Here is a 21,017-nt window from a genome sequence, read left to right as displayed (position 1 = left end):
GGCGGTGGGACTACAAGCCCTGGGGGCTCTCAACGTCCTGAAAGCAGCTGGGGCTCAGCATGTTTGTGGTCTTTCTGTTTTCATACTTGGAGGAAAATCTGCAGCCAGGGATCGGGGTTCTATTTCCTTCCCCTTTCCCTTCTTTCAGTTCCCAGGCCCCAGCTTCCCCCACGCCATATTGCCACATACCTGAGCCCTTACCAGTTAAATGACCTGCTTTCTGGGGACTTCGGTTTTCCTTCCTTTCTGCTCTGAATGCTTGTTATCAATAAGTTGTTGCTTACTACTAGGGTAAACACCTCCAAGTGACATTTCACAAGGAGTGGATTTGAACTTTGCCTGCTCTCTGGGGGAAGCAGACTTTTCCTCCAGTTAGGCAGTGCACACCAGGGACTCTTCTATGTGTATCCCTAACCAGCCATTCCAAAGTACTTTTTGTTTGTTTAGACATCATTATGTGTAATTACAACATATTGTCTATGAGCTTTCATGTTGCCATTGCAGATTTCTCGTAGGACTCCAGGGCACAGACTGGGCTTTGGGCCACCCCGGCTTTCAAGCTAGATCTAGAACTGGGGAAATTCCCTCCTACAGGAGCAGTCACCATTCTCTGGGGTGGGGGAGGAAGAGCTGTGCTCAAAGTACTTTGATAAACCACAGCTTCTCAGAGCACAAGGTCATTTTCCTGGAGGGAAGAGGAGTGTGTCCCTAATTCCAGCTGTTGGCATTCAAATATATGCAGTATTTTCCCATTGAGGAACCCTAGTGGCACAGTGGTTAAGCACTTGGTTGCTACCTCGAAGGTTGGCAGTTTGAACCCACCAGCCGCTCCATGGGAGAAACATATGGCAGTTGGCTTCTGTAAAGATGTACAGCCCTGGAAACCCTTTGGGGCAGTTTTACTCTGCCCTATAGGGTAGCTGAATTGCATTCGACTCAACAGCAGCTGGTTTTATTTTGCCGTAAATTAATGCAGTGGATACTACCATGTACAATCAGGTGAACCCAGAAGCCAGGGAAGCTAGGAAAAAAAGACCAAAAACGTTGATCTCTCAGAGTAGCAAGGATTGTCTGTAATTTTTCTTTATTTTTGTGTCGATTAATTTTTTTTAAATAATTTTTATTGTGCTTTAAGTGAAAGGTTACAAATCAAATCAGTCTCTCACACAAAAACTTTATACGCCTTGCCACCTGCTCCCAATTACTCTCCCCCTAATGTGACAGCCTGCTCCCTCCCTCCACTCTCTCTTTTCGTATTCATTTCGCCAGCTTCTAACCCCCTCTACCCTCTCATCTCCCCTCCAGGCAGGAGATACCAACATAGTCTCAAGTGTCCACCTGATCCAACAAGCTCACTCCTCACCAGCATCCCTCTCCAACCCATTGTCCCGTCCAATCCATGCCTGAAGAGTTGGCTTCAGGAATGGTTCCTGTCCTGGACCAACAGAAGGTCTGAGGGCCATGACCACTGGGGTCCTTCTAGTCTCAGTCAGACCATTAAGTCTGGTCTTTTTATGAGAATTTGGGGTCTGCATCCCACTGGTCTCTTGCTCCCTCAGGGGTTCTCTGTTGTGTTCCCTGTCAGGGCAGTCATCGGTTATAGCCGGGCACCATCTAGCTCTTCTGGTCTCAGGATGATGTCGTCTCTGGTTCATGTGGCCCCTTCTGTCTCTTGGGCTTGTGTCGATTAATATTAAATTTTTATGTGTACAGTGGTAATATTAACACAAAACAAAGTTCTAGTGTCAGATATTGAAGAAGCTGAAGAGGATCCTCAACCCAGTTCTTCCTTCAGGTGGATGTGATCCTCTGTGCAAATGAGGAAGCCTAGAGAGGGAAACAGATTTACTCAGTCACCCAGCTGCTTGGGGTGGGGAGGGGTGTGGAGCAGGGAGGGAGATGGGGAAGAAGCGGGAGGTTACTGCACAGCAGGACGTGGGTCTCTGACCTTGAGGGGCATTGTTCTTTAGCCAGTAGTTCTTTGTTCAGGTCCTGTCTCTGGGTTATGATGTTTGCCCATTAGCATCCTTTCTGTTTCTTTCCCTTCTTCATTTCTGGGATTGGGGGGAAAACATACTAAAAAGAACATAGAAAACAATCCTACTTTTATGTGGTCAAGGCAGAGGCTATTAGCAGAGGGTGTGAGGGTGTCCTCAGGCAACAAGGCCTTTCGTGCCCCTAAATGTCAGCTGATGCAGGGCTCAAGGGAGGGGAGGAGACCCCAAGGTGTTGGGGAATGATCCAGGGATCCTGGAGGAGCAGATTCTCATGCTGCTCTGCTTTTTCTGTCTTGAATCCTTCAGGTGTTAAGTCTTGGCACTGTGGGCAGGAAACAATTTCCCAGCCTTAGCAGGCCTGCTGTCTTTTGAGGAAGAAAATCAGCAACAAATACAAATAGCTATTTTTTTTTTTTTTTTAATTGGTCTAGAGGCAACTGTTCTGGTGAGGAAAAATCAACAAGTTATTTATTTTTGTGGAAGTTATTTGTTTTTATGGCTAAAAGAGGGGAAGGGGGAAGACCAGAGGAGGAATGTAGGAAGAGGCACAGGTAAGGGAATTGTGACCAAGGGGGATTCCCTCTCTCCTAAACTCCTACAGCTCCACCCAGTGCCTCCTCCTTCCTCCTCTGCAGTGTAGCTCCTTTGGGCTTGAAAGGGACATTTGTATAACTTTGACATCTCCCCTACCCACATAAGTGAGAGGTTCACCCCAACCTTCAATCCTACCTAAGCTCAGCTAAGGAAAAAATACCTATATGTGATAACACATGGTGAATTAGAACCAGCTTGTCAGGAGGAAATGAAAGTTTCTGTGGGCTTTTGTTGAAATCTTTTGATTGCGCAAGCAAAACAGACAGCGACTGAAGGGAATTCTTCGGGTGTGTGGGAAAGGCAAGGGAGGGAGAGAGAGCCCTGAGGTTCTCTTGAGTCCTCCATCTTATCTGTCTTCGGAATGGGAGTGTTTCTAGGAGCAGTGTGGGTCCCAGGTTGCCAGGCCACTAGGGAGTTTCTACGGGTAGACCTTCTTAGTGTTCCTTCCTGCCCCAGACCAAAAAAACCAAACCCAACCCAGTGCCACTGAGTCGATTCCGACTCATAGCGACTCTATAGGACAGTGTAGAACTGCCCCACAGAGTTTCCAAGGAGCGCCTGGTGGATTCGAACTGCTACCAACTCTTTGGTTGGCAGCCGTAGCACTTGACCACTATGGCACCAGGGTTTCCCCTGCCCCAGAGGGTTTGGCATTTCCCAGAACCCATGCTTGTTTAGCCCTGGCTGGTTGCTGGGGCCTCCAACTTAGCTCAGGAGGGGCCCCCACGTACCACAGGTAGGGGGACATGGTTCTAGAGATGGGAAAACCTGAAGGGGATGAGGAAGGGGGAGCCACCATTGGCACTCCTTAGGAAGATACAGTAAAGTGGGGAGCAGGGTAGACAGTTTGTGTCAGGGAGGCCAAGTGGCAGCTGTTTGAAGGAATTTCCTTAATGCCTGAAAAGTAAGTTGTACTTGACCTTAAAGCAGCAGTGGGCAAACATGTAGGGCAAATGTGAATTTTAATCTCTCAGGAGGCATTTCCTGTGGTTAGGATAGAGGATATATACCCAGTTGTCTGGGTTCCTCACCTCCTTCATGCCTGGATGAGGTTTTGAAGGGTGACTTCTTCCACCCATACCACCTGTTTTAGTAGTTCTTGCCCATCCTACCTTGGATCTGTGGGCCTACCTTGCCATTCGTCCTGTGGGAACAGGGAAAGGAGCCAGTAGGCCCTCTGTGGGCAGCCAGCAAGGCCCAGGTGAAGGCCTAATCTGGCTGAGGGCCTGAGAGCCTCAGCACAGGGCTGTTTGGCTCTTCCAAAGAGGAAGCAAGCACCTTGTTTGATCAGGGGGCACCTCGATGATTTTCACAGTCCAGGGCCCAGTCTGGTCAGATGCATACAGGGTTCTTGCTGCCTTAGCTGCCCAGAGGTAGTTTGGTGGGTGTGACTCAGAGGGGGTTTGGTGCTGTGTGACCCATGGCAAGTTGCTGCCCCTCTCTGGCCCTCAGATTCCTCATCTATGAATAAAGAATTTAAAGGCCTGCTCAGGGATTCCCTCTCCCACACTCTGGTAGACCTGACAGAGGAGCACAATATCCTGAGTGGGAGATGGGACTGGGGGCCAGGATGCCACCGTGAGGCCTAGTTGTCTGTGGGAATTGGTTCTGGCCTGCCTCTAACCTGCTTAGATGCGCTAACGGCAGCCATCCTGCTCTGGTATCTTGGGAGAGCTTGGGCTCCTGCAGCAAAGGGAGCTGTTTCCGTGCCTCCCATTCCCAGTAGTTTCTCATTACCACCTCCTAGCCCTTGTCTGGCTCAGTCCTGGGTTCACACAGAGGCACCCAGCAGGTCTCATTGCATTCTTCCCTTCCCACACTGGCTACCTCGTAGACCCTGGGGTGACTGTTTATTGGGTTTCTGTTTTTTTCTGCTCCAAATTGCCCCACCCATCACTCCCTGTACTCTGCTTTAGCCAGGTTTTTTCACAGAGCCAGAGTGGGGATGGGATCACAGGCTGATCGTGGGAGCTGCCTGGTCAGACGTACATACACATGTTGAGTCCTCTAGGAGTTGAGAACATGCCTGGAATGGGTGGGGTAGGTGGAGGAGAGAAGGAAGGGGTGGGGCCTTGGGGCCCTTGAGGAGACTGGTTTGAGCAGAGCATAATGTTTCTTGGATCATTGCCCAATAAGGAGGGGCAGGATGGAGGGGTAGGATGGAGGGGCCTGGCTGAGAAATGGGCCCCAAGACCCACCCTGGCAGGAAGGGAAGTGCAGGCTTTCAGACTGGCCTTTGGCTGGGCTGGTCATACAAGGATTGTGCTCGTAGGAAGTGTGGGAGGGGTTGTTAATGGCCCTGTTTGTTCTCCACGGGCTGTGAGGCTGCCCAAGAGTCAGTCTGATAAGAGGGAAGAGATAGACTCCTTGAGTTTTATACTCTCTACAGCTGCTGTCTCTTAGACAGCCCCACAGATGCTGACAGTCTATTGTAGTGCTGTTCTTGCTGCTCTCCTTCCTGAAATACACAGTGCCTGGCTTCAACCCAGCTGGGCTTCCCCTGCCTGGCCACCAGCTTTCCTATCTGTGGTCAGATGAGGTCTGCACTGGGGGAGGAGTCTATCCTGACAAGACTGAACCGATTTGAAGCCTGACCTGGGTGTTTGGGAGCCCTGGTGGCGCAGTGGTTAAGAGCTCGTCTACTAACCAAAAGGTCGCAGTTCGAATCCACCAGCAGCTCCTTGGAAACCCTATGGGGCAGTTCTCCTCCGACTCTAGAGTCACTATGAGTCAGAATCGACTCAATGGGAACAGGGTTTTTGGGTGTTTCAGGGGTGGGACCAGGGCTTACAGGCTTTTCCTGTCCCATTTTGGTCTGAGTTGCCCTGATCCTCAGCCAGCTCAACTCGGGGCCACTGAGGAGAGGGCCAGGCCTCTCACCACCTAGAAATCTGTATCTTTAGGGTTCAAAGCCAGGCCAGCCTCTGAGGTATGGAAGCAGAGTGCTTCAGGGGGCCTGTGGGGAGTTCCACCTTTGCCCCAGAGCACTGGGAAGCTGTCCCAGGGAGGGCTGGCTCTTTTGCTGGGAGGGGTTGGAGATGGGGGCCTGAGGGTTGCATTTCTGAAAAGCACTTTGGCTTCCCTGTGGAAAATGAAATGGAGGGATCTTTTCAGTAGATGTGAGGGTTTTAGGTGAAGGATGGCAGTCCCTTGGACTAGTGGTAGATACTGAGAGAAACAGAGAGATTAGAGAGAGACTTAGGTGGTAAACCTTAGTTGGATTGCGTAGTGGATTGGATCTGGGAGATCACAGGAAGAAGTGGTCACAGATGACCCCCAGGTTTCAGAATTGGATGGGCGGGGTCCCTTTCCCAGAAATTGGGGCACAAAAAGAAGGTTGAGCTTGAGGTACTTTTGGGTACCCTTTTTTTTTATGTAAGGAGTGGGATCAAGAGGATTAAATTGTGTCTCCCAAAAATGTGTGTCAACTTGGCTAGGCCATGATTCCCAGTATTGTGTGGTTGTCCATCATTTTGTGATCTGATGTGATTTTCCTGTGCCTTGTAAATCCTACCTCTGATGTTAATGAGGCGGGATTAGAGGAAGTTATGCTAATGAGGCAGGACTCAATCTACAGGATTAGGTTGTATCTTGAGTCAGTCTCTTTTGAGATATAAAAGAATCAGCAGAGAGGATGGGGACCTCCTACCACCAAGAATGAAGAACCAGGAGGGAAGTACATCCTTTGGACCCAGGTGCCTGTGCTAAGAAGCTCCTAGACCAGGGGAAGATTGATGACAAGGACCTTCCCCCAGAATCAACAGAGAGAGAAAGCCTTCCCCTAGAGCTGGCACCCTGAATTCAGACTTGTAGCCTCCTAGACTGTGAGAGAATAGATTTCTCTTTGTTAAAGTCATCCACTTGTGGTATTTCTGTTTTAGTAGCACTAGATAACTAAGACAGTGGGCTATAGAGGTCTGGAGTTCAGGCAAGGATCTGGCATTATTTGAAAACCCAGATTGAGAAACAGGCTTGGCAAGGATTCTCCCCAAAATCCATTGCAAGAGGAGGAATGGAACCTAGGGTCCTGACTTTTGATTGCCTGCCATGTCTGGGGTCATCTCTTTCCCTGACTAAATAGCTCAGTTGACCTGAACCACTTTAGCTGGTTCAGGGTCTGGCTGGACAGCAAAAGACAGAGCCCCTTGCTGAGTCTTCTCTGTGGTTGGGGACTCTGGCAGTGGGCAGTGCTGACCCCAGGCCACTCTGGAAGGCCACGCTTTTCAGAGCCTCTCTCACCATCTGCAAGTCTGGGCAATGTCTCTGGCTGGAGAAGGACTTGGGTCTTGGCCAGAACTGAACCACTGACTAGAATCCCAGAACCTCCACACCCTGGCCAGGTCCTCTGAGGGCAGTTCTACTTCTGTTCTTGTGGGTTTGTGCCCCCTTGAGCTGAGTTGACCTCTTAAGGACAGGAGTTCTTGGAACAAATTCATGGTACCCCTTCTGCATCAGATGGCAAGCAATACAGTAAGTCGCTTTTAAAAATTATTTTAAGTGAAGTGGAAAGTAGTTGTAGGTGTGGGCAAGATTGTATCACTTGGACTCTTTCAGTTACTAGGGCCAAAAATCCAACTCAAAGTGGCATTTGATAAAAGGGAATCTATTGACTCACATACCTGAGGGTATGGCTGGCCTCATGCCAGGTGGATGAGGGCCTCAAACAGCATCTATCTCACCTCTGCTCTTCTCCATGTTGATGCCACTTCTAATTCCCATATAGTATGAGGTGCCTGCCTGTAGTGGCAGGCCTCCATCCTTTCAGCATCTCCACCCAGGATTCCAGAGGAGTCCTAGGAGTCACTCTGAATTGGGGCCCATGCCCAGCCCCTGGACGAAGTACTCTGGCTGGATGTATTTGGTGCTGTGATCATCCAGGCCTCAGTTATATTGCACAGAGATGGAAAATTTGGGGAAAGATGGTTCCCCAAAGGAAAATGGGGTTGTTGTTGTTAATAAAAGGGGAGATGGATGCTAGGCTCCACCATAAAGACATCATGTATGGGGGTAGCAGACAGTGCTAGGTTGCATTTGGATACATGGAGACCTTGCAGTAACTCTGTGGACTGACTTATGTGTCAGAAACATTCCTGTAGACAACTAATAAGGATTTATTGCCATTTATTAATTTACCTTGTTAAAAACCACATGCTAGAATGTAGAACGGAACTTAGAATCATTGAGTCATCCCATTCATCCCATTCAGGAAGTGGAGGTTAAGAAATTTGCTCAATGGCTTGCTGGCCTGGCAGAGACTAGAGAAACCCTGAGAGTATGGCCCGCAGGTACCCTTTCAGCTCAGTAATGAAATCACTCCTGAGGTTCACCCTTCAGCCAAGATTGGACAGGCCCATAAAACAAAATGAGACTAAAGGGCACACCAGCCCAGGGGCAAGGAGGGAGGGAACAGGAAAACTGGTAATGGGGAACCCAAGGTTGAGAAGGGAGAGTGTTGACATGTCATAGGGTTGTTAACCAATGTCATAAAACAGTATGTGTACTAACTGCTTAATGAGAGTCTAGTTTGTCCTGTAAACCTTCATCTACTGTACAATTAAAAAAAAAAAAAAGAAAAAGAAATTTGCCTGAGATCTTAAAACCAAAAGGTAGAACTGAGACCAGAACACAGGTCTTCTGCCTTGTAGGCTGGAAGCTGTTTCCAGTATGAAGTGGAGTCTTTTAGGGAGGAGCTTCCTTGTCTCCCCAGGTGCCCATGCACAAGAAGTGATTGATTTAACCCCTGGACCATAGGACAGAGAGGTGGCATGACAAGTTATAGGAAATGGTCCCTTCCTCCTGTTGGCCCAAGGTGATCTGCATGGTGGTTGGCATTATGAAGGGGTCTGAGATGGAAAAGACACTCACTCACTGTGGCTTCAACCAGGTCCCAGTAAGTAGAGGAGGCATTGACCCAACTCTGTCCAGATTCTATCCTGGTGCTGCCTCCTCCCACTTTCTGTCTGCTGGCTCATCTTGGCTTTCTAAATGTTCATTGCTCACCCTTTTCTTGTGTTGTTTCTTGCTTGGGCCTGATATAAGAGTAGCTCTAGGGCTCTTGTGCTTTCTCATTATGTTGGGATATTTTTCTCTAGGGCAAGTTGTGTCCCTCTATCTTCTCTTTTGGAAGAGAATGCACTTATCCTGTGGCCTAGAACAGTGGTGGCAGTTTCAGGTACAGAAAGACAAATAGCACTAGTTTGGTCCCAGTTCCCCATCATCTTCAATTTGTGACAATACAAAAGTTTGACCCAGCTTGGCAGAACCAGGAGTAGGTGTTGTAGGTGCCAGCCTGGTGCCATCTGGTGCCACTGTCACTAATGTTTGGCTCCAGGAGGCAGGGCAGGTGGCTGATGAACTGAGAGTTCAGCTCTGGGGCTGAGCCACACCCAACACACTTTTGTTTTTATTCCTCCCTTTCTGGGGCTGAGCAGTCTTCCTCTTCAAAGAGGAGCTGATAATATGCTACCACCTACTCAGGCAAGGCCCCTGGGCGGAAAAAACATTCCCAATGTTGCTAGGTAATCACTTTACCAATGGCAATGTCAGCTGCTATGAGTAAGAGGGAGGGAGGCTTCTTTTTGTACTGCCTCTGACCCTCACCCCCACCACCTCCACTGAGGGGAGCCAGGGCGGGTGAAGCGAGGAGCACCTCTGCCCCTGTTGTTCGTTCACAAGAGTGATTCATCCTCCTAGATCTGGCCTGCGTGATAAGCCCTCTGCCAAAATGATATCCATCCTGACATGCATTATGGCTATCAACTTTTGTGGGATGTGGAGCAGAGGAATACACAGACTGTGGTCTTTGTTATCTGGCTTTATTATGTACCTTGGATTGCTAGCATGATGGTGCTTGTTTGGGACTGGGGCTGTGCAAGGGTGACCTGGGGTTGTGAAAAGTTAGGCCCAGGGCCTGCCTTCAAGCTCCTTGCCTTGCCTTGGTGAGGCTGGGGCATCCCTACCCCAACCTGAACCTGTGAGTTAACACTTCTGTAGTAAACTATGGCCTAGAGCCAGAGGATCTCAGTTGCAAGACTAGCTCTGCTACCCAACAGTTGTGCATCTTTGGACAAATTGCAACGTCCCTGGGCCTCAGTATTCTCATCTGTAAAATGGACATAATAATGCCTGACCAACTTACCTGTGTGGTCCTTGCCAAGATTAAATATGCAAGGTCTGTGAAAGCACCTAGTAAACTGTGAAGCACCACACACCTGAGGCATCAGCACTGCATTTCAGCCTCACAGAGGAGGAGGGAGGCCACGAGAAGAATAGATACTGTGGCCAAGCTAAGGAAACAAGGGTGGGTGACCACTTAGCACCCGGACCCAGGCAGAAACAGGCAGACCAGGGGGCTTCTGAGAGCTGAGCAGGAGGGGCAGAGAGAGCACGCTGGTTAGTCTGGGCAGGCAGACAGTTCAGGAGAGAAGAACTGACTGTCAGCGAATCTCTGAAGAGCAGAAGAAAGATGCATGAGAGAGATGGTCAGAATGAAAGAGGAATTCAGTTCCAAACTTGAAAGAGCCCCGCCTCACTTCCTGAGCACAACAGAGCTCACTTCCTGAGCACAGCCCCACAGCCCCAGGATCTCCAGCATGTTGTTAATACATAATTCCCCACTCAAATTGCTCAAAGCCCCTCATGGGGACAGCCTTCCCTTTCTGGACCAGAGGCCCCAGGGAGGTGATCTACCCAAGGCAAGAAGGCTGTGCAAGATTGAACTTGAAGTCTCCTCTTGCTAAGCAACGAGACCCCAAGCCCAGAGTACATTGCTGAGCTCAGGTACTACTCTTCCTAACTAGAACAACTGCTGAGGTCTCTGTTGGAAAGGAGACATTCATGGGATACGGTGACTGAGCAAGGGGCCCAGCTCTGCTCTCCTCCATCCTTTTACTCCTTTTCTCTCTACCTCCACTCCTTTTTGGGGTGGGGTGGGGGGAGACAGCAGGCAATGGCTTCCCTTTAGGCTTCTGGTTCAAACCCGATACATACACCTTCTTTGGGTTTTCGTTAGCATAGTGGCCACAGGCTGACCTTTACAAAACACATTACTAAATATAAAAGGAGAACAAAAGAAAGCTAAAGATAGGGTGTACGAAGAGTGAAAACAGCCTGGTTCACAAAGGCTCACAAACTGATTTGTTTCCAGGGCTTTGTGACCCTGCTGTGTTCTACCTACTTCTAGGGCTGGCTTACCTGTGCATGCCCTTTTGCCAGGATCTCTGGTTCCTAGCATCTGGCCTGTCTCCCTAAGGCACTGTCTGACCCATACTATCATGAATCCTCTTCAAAACAACTCGACACCTCATGGTCCCAGTCCCAACTCTTCTTTACTTGGGCTCCTTCCTTGGGCTCCCCCAGTGGATTGGCACCTAAGTGGCTGTACATTCTAGGAGAGTGGATTTTATTCTAAGTAAGCTTTATACTCTGATCCACCTCTTGACATGGCACCCAGGCCCCAGCTTAGCCCATTAGCTGCCATATTAAAGGGCCAGTGGCTCCCTAACATCTATTTTGGCAGGAATTGCAGATGACTGCCTACCTGGTTCCTTCCTCCCATTGGGCCACAAGAATGGAAACTGATAAGTTGGCCTGGTTGGTAGAACTTTTTTGGGTGGGTAGGGAAAAAGATTGTTCTGGGTTAAAAACAAAAAATTAAAAAAACAACACTTTGAAGTTATCCAGTCTTGATGAACCAAGTAGATAAGAACCTGACCACAAAGGTGGGTTTCAAGCCTGTAACACCACTTTCTGCATCCCACCTGGCATTTGGGCAGGGCCCGGGAGCCTTACACGTATCCAGATGCCAAATTGCTGCCTGCCAGCCAGCAAGCACAACACTCTCATTTCTTACCAAATGTTCGGATGAAGTTGCAAAAAATCAAAAGAACCACTGCCTCACAAAGAGATATCAGTGGGGGGTAGATAGGAAAAGGGAGGTTGTATTGTTAGGTACAGCCACCTGTTCCCACCTGACTACGGTTGGAGCCCTTTGGAGTAATTTGCCCAGTGCTAAGTCTTCTTGAAACCTGGGTATTCACCTTTGTGGTCGTCCTGGGTCCCAGAGGCTCTGGAAGACATTCTACCTGGGTAGCTTGGCTGGGCCTCAAGAACTGAAATTCTACAAGGGCTGATGACAGATAACCCTGTTCTCATCTACACCTTTCAGCGCGATGCTGACAGTAGCCTAGCCAAGTGAACATGCTGCTCCTGACTCTCAGCCGAAAAGAATCTCTGAACCGGGGTTGCCACCCTCTGGATCCTTCAAACCAAAAAACCCATTGCCATCCAGTTGATTCCGACTCATTGTGACCCTATAGGACAGGGTAGAACTGCCCCATAGAGTTTCCAAGGAATGCCTGGTGGATTCGAACTGCAGACCTCTTGATTAGCAGCCGTAGCACTTAACCACTACGCCACCAGGATTTCCTCTGGATCCTTATGTCCCAGCATTCTCAGGGGTGTAGCATTCTCAGAGCTTTGGGCGAAGCCTGTCCCAGTATCAACCAGGATGCTCTGGTGTCTGCCCTCTTGTTTGCTGAGGGCCCTGGGATCCTGCTGGATTGTGCATATGCAATGACTCCCCAGACCCCAGTCTTGTGATGTGACTTCCAAAGAAGCAGTGAGTCACCCTCCTTCACATGCCCCTTTCTTACAAGTTCAGAGTGCTACCCTTTTCCCCATCGCACTTTCCCCTCTTCTCTCCCACAGAGGAGCTGGGGATAGGTGGTCAATTTTTTTTCTTTTTTTTGGACTTTTTAGGTACTTTATTTAATGACAAAAATTACAACTTTCTTATGCAGTAAGACTTAAAACAAGTCACAAAATATGAACTTTAAGGTACAAATTGTAATGCTTTAGAGTTACTTCCTTGTGAGAGGGTCATACAACTGGGAAGTAGCAACTTTATTTTTTCCCCAAACTGGATAAGATGACTCACTGCCATCTGAGGTTGCTTATTCACCTAAGCATGAAGCTTATGTCATTTTTTTTCTTTTAAAAGATATTTATTTCCTTTTTCTTTTTTATTGTTTTTTAGATGAAAGTTTTCAGAGCAAAGTAGTTTCTCATTAAACAGTACACATATCGTTTTGTAACATTGGTTGCCAACTTCGCAGTGTGTTAATGCTGTCTTCATCTCAACTTCAGGTTTCCCGTTTCCATTCAAGTCCAGCTTTCCTGTCGCTTCCCACCTTCCCGTCCTTACGCCTGGGCTGGTGTGCGCATTTAGTCTTGTATACATGGTTGAACTACGTGTGTTGTTTGTTTTATAGGCCTGTCTAATATTTGGCTGTAGGGTGACCCTCAGGAGTGACTTCAGTATGAGTTAAAACGGTGGCCAGGGGCTGTACTCTTGGGGTTAGATGCTCAATTTTTTTTTTTTTTTCTTTTAGAACAAATATATTTTCTCACAGTTTTGGAGGCAAAAAGCCCAACTCAGGGTCTTAACTATGTCAGTTTTCTGAGGCCTCTCTCCTAGTTTCTGGTGTCTGCTGGCGATCTGTGGTGTTCCTTTGGCTTGAAGATGGGTCCTCACATGGCATTGTTTTCTTCCTGTGTGTCTCTGTCTATTCTGCTCTTTTTATAACTCAAAAGTGATTGGGTTTAGGACCCACCCTACACTGGTAAATTTCTTCATTAACATAACAAAAATCTATTTCCAAATAGGATCACATCCATAGGTACAGGGGCCAGGACTTCAGTTTATATTTTAGGGAGGCAGAATTAAATCCATAACACCCCTCTCCATCTATCTCCCCAATGCCAGCAAGAACAATTGTTTTAAAATACAGATTAGTCCATGTCACTCCCTTGCTTAGAAATTTTCATTGGCTTTCTTTAAATAACACTCAAACTTGGCTATAAAGCACTATATGGTGTAGCACTCTCAGCTCTCCCCCTGGTATCTCCAGTCCAGCCACTCTGGACTCTTTGTAGACTTTAGAGATCAGGCGCTGATCAGAAATGTCATAGCTAAAAACTTTTTCCCAGTCTGTAGGTAAAAAGATTCCGATCACCGTCTGATCTGATCAGAAATGTCATAGCTAAAAACTTTTTCCCAGTCTGTAGGTAAAAAGATTCTGATCAGCGCCTGATCTCTAAAATCTACATGATACTGCAAAAACTCAACTATAAAAAGACAACCCAATTAAAAAATGGGCAAAGGATATGAACAGACACTTCACTAAAGAAGACATTCAGGTAACTAACAGATACATGAGGATATGTTCATGATCATTAGCCATTAGAGAAATGCAAATCGAAACTACAATGAGATTCCATCTCACTCCAACAAGGCTGGCATTAATCCAAAAAACACAAAAATAATAAATGTTAGAGAGGTTGTGGAGAGACTGGAACACTTATACATTGCTGGTGGGAATGTAAAATGGTACAACCACTTTGGAAATCGATTTGGCACTACCTTAAAAAACTGGAAATAGAACTACCATACGATCCTGCAATCCCACTCCTTGGAATATATCCTAGAGAAACCCTGGTGGCGTAGTGGTTAAGTGCTACGGCTGCTAACCAAAGGGTTGGCAGTTCGAATCCACCAGGCGCTCCTTGGAAACTCTACGGGGCAGTTCTACTCTGTCTTATGGGGTCGCTATGAGTCGGAATTGACTTGACAGCACTGGGCTTTTTTTCTGGGTTAGGTAATCTTTTTACTTTTTTGGTGAAGTCTTTGGATGAGTATAGGTGTTTGATTTTTTAGGAGCTCCCAGTTGTCTTGTTTCTCTTCTGCATTTTTAGTAATGTTTTGTTATACTGTTTATGCCATGTATTAGGGCTCCTAGCGTTGTTCCCATTTTTTCTTCTATGATCTTTTTTGTTTTAGATTTTATATTTAGGTCTTTGATCCATTTTGAGTTAGTTTTGGTACAGGGTGTGAGGTAAGGGACTTATTTCATTTTTTTTGCAGATGGATGTCTGGTTATGCCAGCACCATTTGTTAAAAAGGCTGACTTTTCCACATTTAACTGACTTTGGGCCTTTGTCAAATATCAGCTGCTCATATGTGAATGGATTTATGTCTGGATTCTCAATTCTGTTCCACTGGTCTATGTATCCGTTGTTGTACCAGTACTAGGCTGTTTTGACTACTGTGGCGCTATAATAGGTTCTAAAATCAGGTAGAGTGAGACCTCCCAGTTTGTTCTTTTTCAGTAATGCTTTTACTTATCTGGGGCCTCTTTCATTTCCATATGAAGTTGGTGATTTGTTTTTCCATGTCATTAAAAAATGTTGCTGGAATGTGGATCAGAATTGCATTGTATCTATAGATCGCTTTTGGTAGAATGACATTTTTACAATGTTAAGTCTTCCTTAGATGCTCAATTTTTGACTTAGGTTTTTTAACTCGGCCTGGACCAAGGCCTGGCTGGAATTTCGAGCTCCAGAGACTGTGGCCTGGAGGATTCCAGAGGCCTAGCTTCTCTCTTCCCTAAGTACACACCAGCTCAGCCCCTCTCCATCAGCCCTGGCTGCGGTCTAGCAGGATTGAGCCTTCTCCAGGGTGACCAACCTTCCAGTGTTTACAGGAGGGGGAAGGAATAGAATCCAGACTAGGGCCCCTTGCACAGGCCGGGCTTGGGAAGGGGCCAGAGAGCAATAGTAGAAAGCACAGGCCCCGTCCTATCCTTTCCCCCTAGGTGAGGGAGAACTGATCAGATTTGGGAATTCTTGGTATTGGTATTTAAGAGTTGGGAGAAAAAACTTGGAAGTTAGGGAGGGAATGCCCTGCGCCCTCTCCACTGTTTTATATAAGTCACCCTGGCACAGCTCCTTCAAGAAGACATTTGCCTTTTTGTCACCTGGAGCTTCTCTCAGTCTACATGCCCTTGTCCAGGACTGTTCTGGAGCCCCTCTGGGTGTGATGTGCTGTATTATCACTGGCTGATTTCTAGCCAGTTGGGTACATGGGTTGAAGAGGAGAGGGTTGACGGTTATGAAGGTCATATGGAGAAACCATGTACATCTTTTCCTTTTCACCCTTCTTCTGGAGAGGGTGATGGAGTGCAGTGGGGGACTCCTGCAAGCCTTCTCTTAGACCCAGGCTGGTCCTCTGAAACCAGGGGAGAGAGTGTGTATGTGTGTTTGGGGAAGTCAGGGGTTGAGGGGAATCGGATTAACCAATATTTCTGAGAAGAGCAAAGAGGGCTCTTTTGATGAGAGTGAATTCGACAGGGAGCATGGTCCTTGTCTCCAAGTGATGCTAAAAGTTGAGCATTGAATTTATCTCTTCCTTCTTGAAGCCCTAGGCTCTGCCTTCGGCTCTAATGCTGTGGTAGTGGTTATTGCTTTGGTTATATCCCAACAAAGGCCTCTAGGATAGGCTGTGAAAACACCTCACCAACTCTCACCTCTTGAAAGAGGGTGAGGCCTGGCGTTGAGACCTGGGATCTGTTCTCTGAGGTCAGCTGTCCCTTGACATACCCTTGGAAGGGCAACCCTCCTTGGAGGAAGGCTGGCTATGGGCAGGTGACAGGCTGGAAAAGCTGGAGGGAATCCTTAACACAGAGGAACTCTATTGCTGTGCTCCTTGAAAGAGGAAGAAGCTGACCTGATTGTTTCTAGAGAGAATGCACAAGGCCCTAGAAAGAAGGGCTTTGCCAAGGAGCAGTGATGTGGGCCCTGACAAGGAGGGAGAAGACTAGGGCTCTTCCTGTGCTGACTTCCACCCCCTGGTATTGATCAATAAACATTTGCTGATTGAACACATTCTTTGCTTTTCTCTTGAGATTCAAAGCATACTCCAGTGACCTAGACAAGTGCAGAAGGAAAATGAGGACCTTGAGCATCTTCTCTGTTGTTCTTCATTATACTTTGTGCTATGATTAAGTTAAGGATCATGAACAGTGATGAATAGCCAGCTCACCTGGTACTTTGAGTCTTATCTTTTTTTTTAAATAATATTTTACTGAGGTTTTGGTGAAAGTTTACACAAGTTAGGTTCCCATTTGACAATTTCCACACAAATTGTTTCATGACATTAGTTACATTTATCACAACATGTCAACATTCTTTTTAATTGTATTCAGTTTGTTCCCTTCTAGTGCTCTATAATTTCCCTGCCCCCTTATCCTCTCACCTTTGGTTTTTAGTAATTGTTGACTTTCTGGTCTTGTACTGATGGTTTTTAAGTAGGGCACTGATCTTACCGGTAATATCCTTTATTTTGTGTGCCACTCTGCAATTTCACTAAAAGGCGATCTCAGGGGATAGGCTCAGTTCCAGGTTTAATGAGTGTTTCAGGGCAATAGCCTCAGGGAGTCCTCTGTTTTCTTTTGTTCCAGTTTGTCTATAAGCCTTATCTTTAGAGGAAGTCAGACCAACTGTAAGCATTATAGTCTCTTGACCCTGGGAATAGTGTGGTAAAGTTTAATTGCTCCTTGGAGGCAGATTGTCAGAGGGTAGAGATGTGGCAAGGAAGATGAAGGTCTAAAGCCTGAGCTCTCCAGACTCCTCTGGCTCCCCAGTACCACCATTTATTCATCTCCCAGACTCCTGCAAAAGTCCCCAAAGGAACTTAGAGTTCTCTCCCAAACTTCTACCTTTAGTAATCTCCCACCCATCTCCTGCCTCTCTTAATATATGAGGCTTTCAGCCTGGGGAGAAACCCCTTATTAACTTTGTCTTTTCGGAAATCTTGCTGCTGACCTGTGGCTGGAGATGGGTGGACAACTGGGGATGTTTAGAACGAGCTCAGGTCAGGTGTCTGTTCTATGTGACCTGGTGAAGTGTCACCTGGGGAAGAGGTGACAGACTCAATGGCCTGTGAGCTCTGCCACAGATGTACACACACAGGACTCTTCTCTGCTCAGCCTAAGGGTAAGGGTCTACTGAGGTAGTGCTGACTCTTGAGTCCTTAAGTCTACTCTATCCACTCAGCCTGCCTGGCAGCTGCTGCCTGCCACTGGGGCAGCAAAAGGGGGTAGGGCAGTGCCTGTGATTTCCCAGGAAATGAAGAAAGACAGTGGCAGTGCTGACCTGGGAGAGGCAGGAGTGGAGAGTGGTGCTGGTGACCCTGAGCCAGGGCTGTGCAGGAGGGGTTATGCCTTGGGATACCTGTGCAGGGTCACGGACTCTAGTCCAGAAGGAATCATCCAAGTTGGGGCTGGGGCTAATAGAGCTGTGGCCCTCAGCCCTGCCCAACCCAGGACCACAAGTCCTGAGCTAGGAGGTTTATACCTTAATCCTTACAGAAACCCTTCAAGGTGGGTGATATTCCCATTTTATAGATAATGAAACAGATCGGAGACATTAAATGGTTAACAGTCAGCAAGTAGAAAAGCTAGAATTTTAATCCAAGGTTAGACACTTTTTTTATTTTGGAAGACTTGTGGAAAGCTACTTTGAGCTGGGGAGAAAAGATGCAAGATCTGGAAAGCCTAGTTAGGGAGGACTACAGGCAGTAGCTTGACGTACTTCGGGGAGTAATCAGAGAGAGTTCCAGTTTAGCAGCCCTAATGTGTCTGCTGACGTAAACTTAAGAGCAGAACATTTAAGTTTGTCTGTTCCCACAGTCCAAGTAGCTTCTGTAGCTTCTACACACACCCTCCCTTTCCCATTGCCTCAGATTTACTAAATCTGGTTTGTTCCTGATGATTTTTGGTGGTCCAGGAGAAGTTAGAGAAAGCTCTCATTTTTATAATGTCAGAGTTGGAAGAGTGGGGGCAGAATATAATTATTACTTCCATTGGCGCACTTGTGTAGGATTTATAAAAATGGTTTCAAAGCACTTTTTCATAACTGTTATGTCTTCTCATTCTTATAACCCTGGGGAGCAGATATATAGAGATTATACTCAACTAAGCAAATATTTATTGATGCCTAGGTCACTATGAGTCAAAATCGACTTGATTGCACCTAACCACAAAACAACAACTATACGTAGAGCAATGTTAAGTCCTACAGTGATACAGAGATGAAGAATAAAATAACATGGTCTGTACTCATGGAGCTTATATTTGAAGCAAGGAGGATAGACACGTGTCTTTTTAGCTTCAGTGTAGGATCTTAATAAATGTGTTCCAAATTAGTTCATGACCCCTAGAGGGTAGGGTATGGTGAGAGATGAGGTGTGGGCATGGAGCCTGGTTTGGGGATCTTTTTATAAAGGACGAAGGTGAGAATGGTTGTTGAGCTAAGCAGTGAGCAGTCCATGCAAGGAGCCCTGGTGGCATAATGGTTAAATGCTTAGGTGCTAATCAAAAGGTTGGTAGTTGGCATCCACCCAGCGGCTCCGTGGGAGAAAGACCTGGTGATCTGTTCTCGTAAAGATTACAGCCTAGAAAACCCCATGGGGCAGTTCTACCCTGTCACATGGGGCCGCTGTGAAGCAAATTGACTAGACGGCACCTACCAACAACAACGCTAGGTTATCTCAATCAGCTTCCTTCAATCTGCTGGCCGGAGTTCTATGAATCATCTTAGAGATGGTTTGATATCCCCTCCCAGGGGACTGATATTGGTAGGTACCCCCAGTTCCCTGGTACAGATAGTTTAATTCAATTCATCCAGTCAAGATAATCCTGTAAATTTAAGCTCCAAATACATAGCGGTAATACAGGAAAAGATGAAATGCACCCCCGCCACACACAAAGATAAACATCCTTGTGGAGAGACTGCAACAGGAACACAAAGATGAAAGCAGGATGAAGCTGTGCAGTGCAGTGAATTACTTAATATGGCTCTTCTAGCCATAGACTTTGTGACTCCCATGCAGTGATTGGGTGGGACTATGCAAATAAGATATATGAAACTGTGATAGTTAAGGTTATGTGTCATCTTGGCTGGGCCATGATTTTCACTGGTTTGGAGTTATATAATGATATAATTTGGCAGTTATGTAATGATGTAGCCATCCTCCATTTTGTGATCTGATATAATTATCCTCCATTTTGTGATGTGTTATAAATCCTAGCCTCTATACCTGTGGTTATGGTCCCGTTTCACAGTGAGTTGTCCACTATGTTAATGAGGCAGGGTTAGGGTGGGATGTATTGAGCCACTGCCTTATTAGAGGATGTGACTCAAGTCACCACCTTTACCACCCTTATTCAAGTCATACTCTTACTTGAGTCACACCTTTTATCTTACAAGAAATAAAAGAAGAAAGAAGTCCCTCAGGCGTTGGGGAAGGGGACCCAGTACCACCAAGGAGAAGAGCTCAGAGTGGAGCATGTCCTTTGGACCTAGGATCCCTGTGCTGAGAACCTTCTAGATCTGGGAGACAGAGGAATTGTAACATGGAAGACAGCAAGAGATGGCAAGAAGCAGTGGCAGAGAAACGGTGGCAGCAAAGGCAGCAGGCTTGCTGACCCATGGAACGAGGAAGCTGAGTGCCTTCTGACTGAGTCTTTCTGGCAGAGTGGGGTGGCCCCAGATACTTGGTGGAGCTAAAGAGCTTGGTGACACTTGCCCTAGCAGGGCAGAGGCTGGGCCAAGGGACTAAGGGGCCAAGCACCAGAGAGAGGCCTACCTGAGGGCCTGGCTGAAAAGAGGCTGTACTGATTGAAGAACTGTATCCTGAATCCTTCCTGATCCTGAATTATAACCTATTACTTCCCTAATAAACCCCATAACTGTGAGTATGCTCTGTGAGTTTTGTATGGCCATTGCAGTGAATCATTGAATCCAGCAGAGAAGTAGAGTGCCATGGGAGGAATGGCTGGTGTCAGAATTTGTAAAAAGGTTGGGGAGAGGAGGTATGTCTGGCCTCTGCCTCGTAGGAATCAGCCTTGGGCTCTTGTGAAGTTAAAGGAGGTCACATGCCTCCACCACCCTGTTTTTATAAGCTGCAGGCTTGCTGGTTCCTGAGCCTGGAACCAGGCATAAGGGCTGGAAATTTGGGGTAGCAAGGCTGTAAAGTGCTCCACATATTGCTTGAACTTAGGACCTGGGATGGGGTTCTCGAAAGTAGGCTGAAAAAAGTTGCTGTCAACTATTCCCTTGGGCTGTGGCTTAAAATGATGCTTACTTAGGCCTTACAGCCTACACTTAAGCTGAACTGCTTGTAGAAGACTTTGGTTCTAGACTGGGGAAGCGAAGGGACGTGCGTAAGACAGCTATGAGAACTCCTAGATAGGGAGGGAAAAGTAACGTTTCTAGTAATACAAGAGATAAGTGTATGGGAAAAATCAAATCCCACCTTTGTCTTAACTACACTGTATGCATTGATCAAATCAATTCTGTTCTGTTCTACTTTTGTTCTGGTAACAGGTGCACAAGCAGTGCTTCTTCCTCTGACCCTAACTACCTGGAGCTAGGTCAGGTCTCATAGGTTGAAAGACACAGTCCTCCAGACTGCCAAGTCTACTCAAGACCTCAGATGCTAGCCACAGGTCTGGGAGTCCTAATGACGACGCCCTTACTTCTGACCTGCTGGCTACAAATTTGAAGTTTTTCCACCATTGCTTTAGG

General features: G+C 47.0%; 1 protein-coding gene across 4 annotated transcripts in view; it reads left to right on the top strand.

Moving 5' to 3' along the window:
• Window positions 1–21,017, top strand: part of ST3GAL2 (ST3 beta-galactoside alpha-2,3-sialyltransferase 2) — a 59,202-nt gene that overhangs the window by 5,095 nt on the left and 33,090 nt on the right. The window contains exon 1 of one of the 4 annotated variants that reach the window (XM_064273793.1): window positions 1,917–20,181. The exons of the other annotated variants lie outside the window; for them this stretch is intronic. The gene's annotated coding sequence lies outside the window, so the exon portion shown is untranslated. Of the gene's footprint in view, window positions 1–1,916; window positions 20,182–21,017 lie in introns of those variants that run through there. 4 annotated transcript variants of the gene reach the window in all.

This window comes from Loxodonta africana, chromosome 21, assembly GCF_030014295.1.
Source record: "Loxodonta africana isolate mLoxAfr1 chromosome 21, mLoxAfr1.hap2, whole genome shotgun sequence".
In the NCBI taxonomy this organism is placed as follows: Eukaryota; Metazoa; Chordata; class Mammalia; order Proboscidea; family Elephantidae; genus Loxodonta; species Loxodonta africana.
Note: the sequence above shows the minus strand (reverse complement) of the source record. Positions and strands in the feature narration are given on the sequence as shown.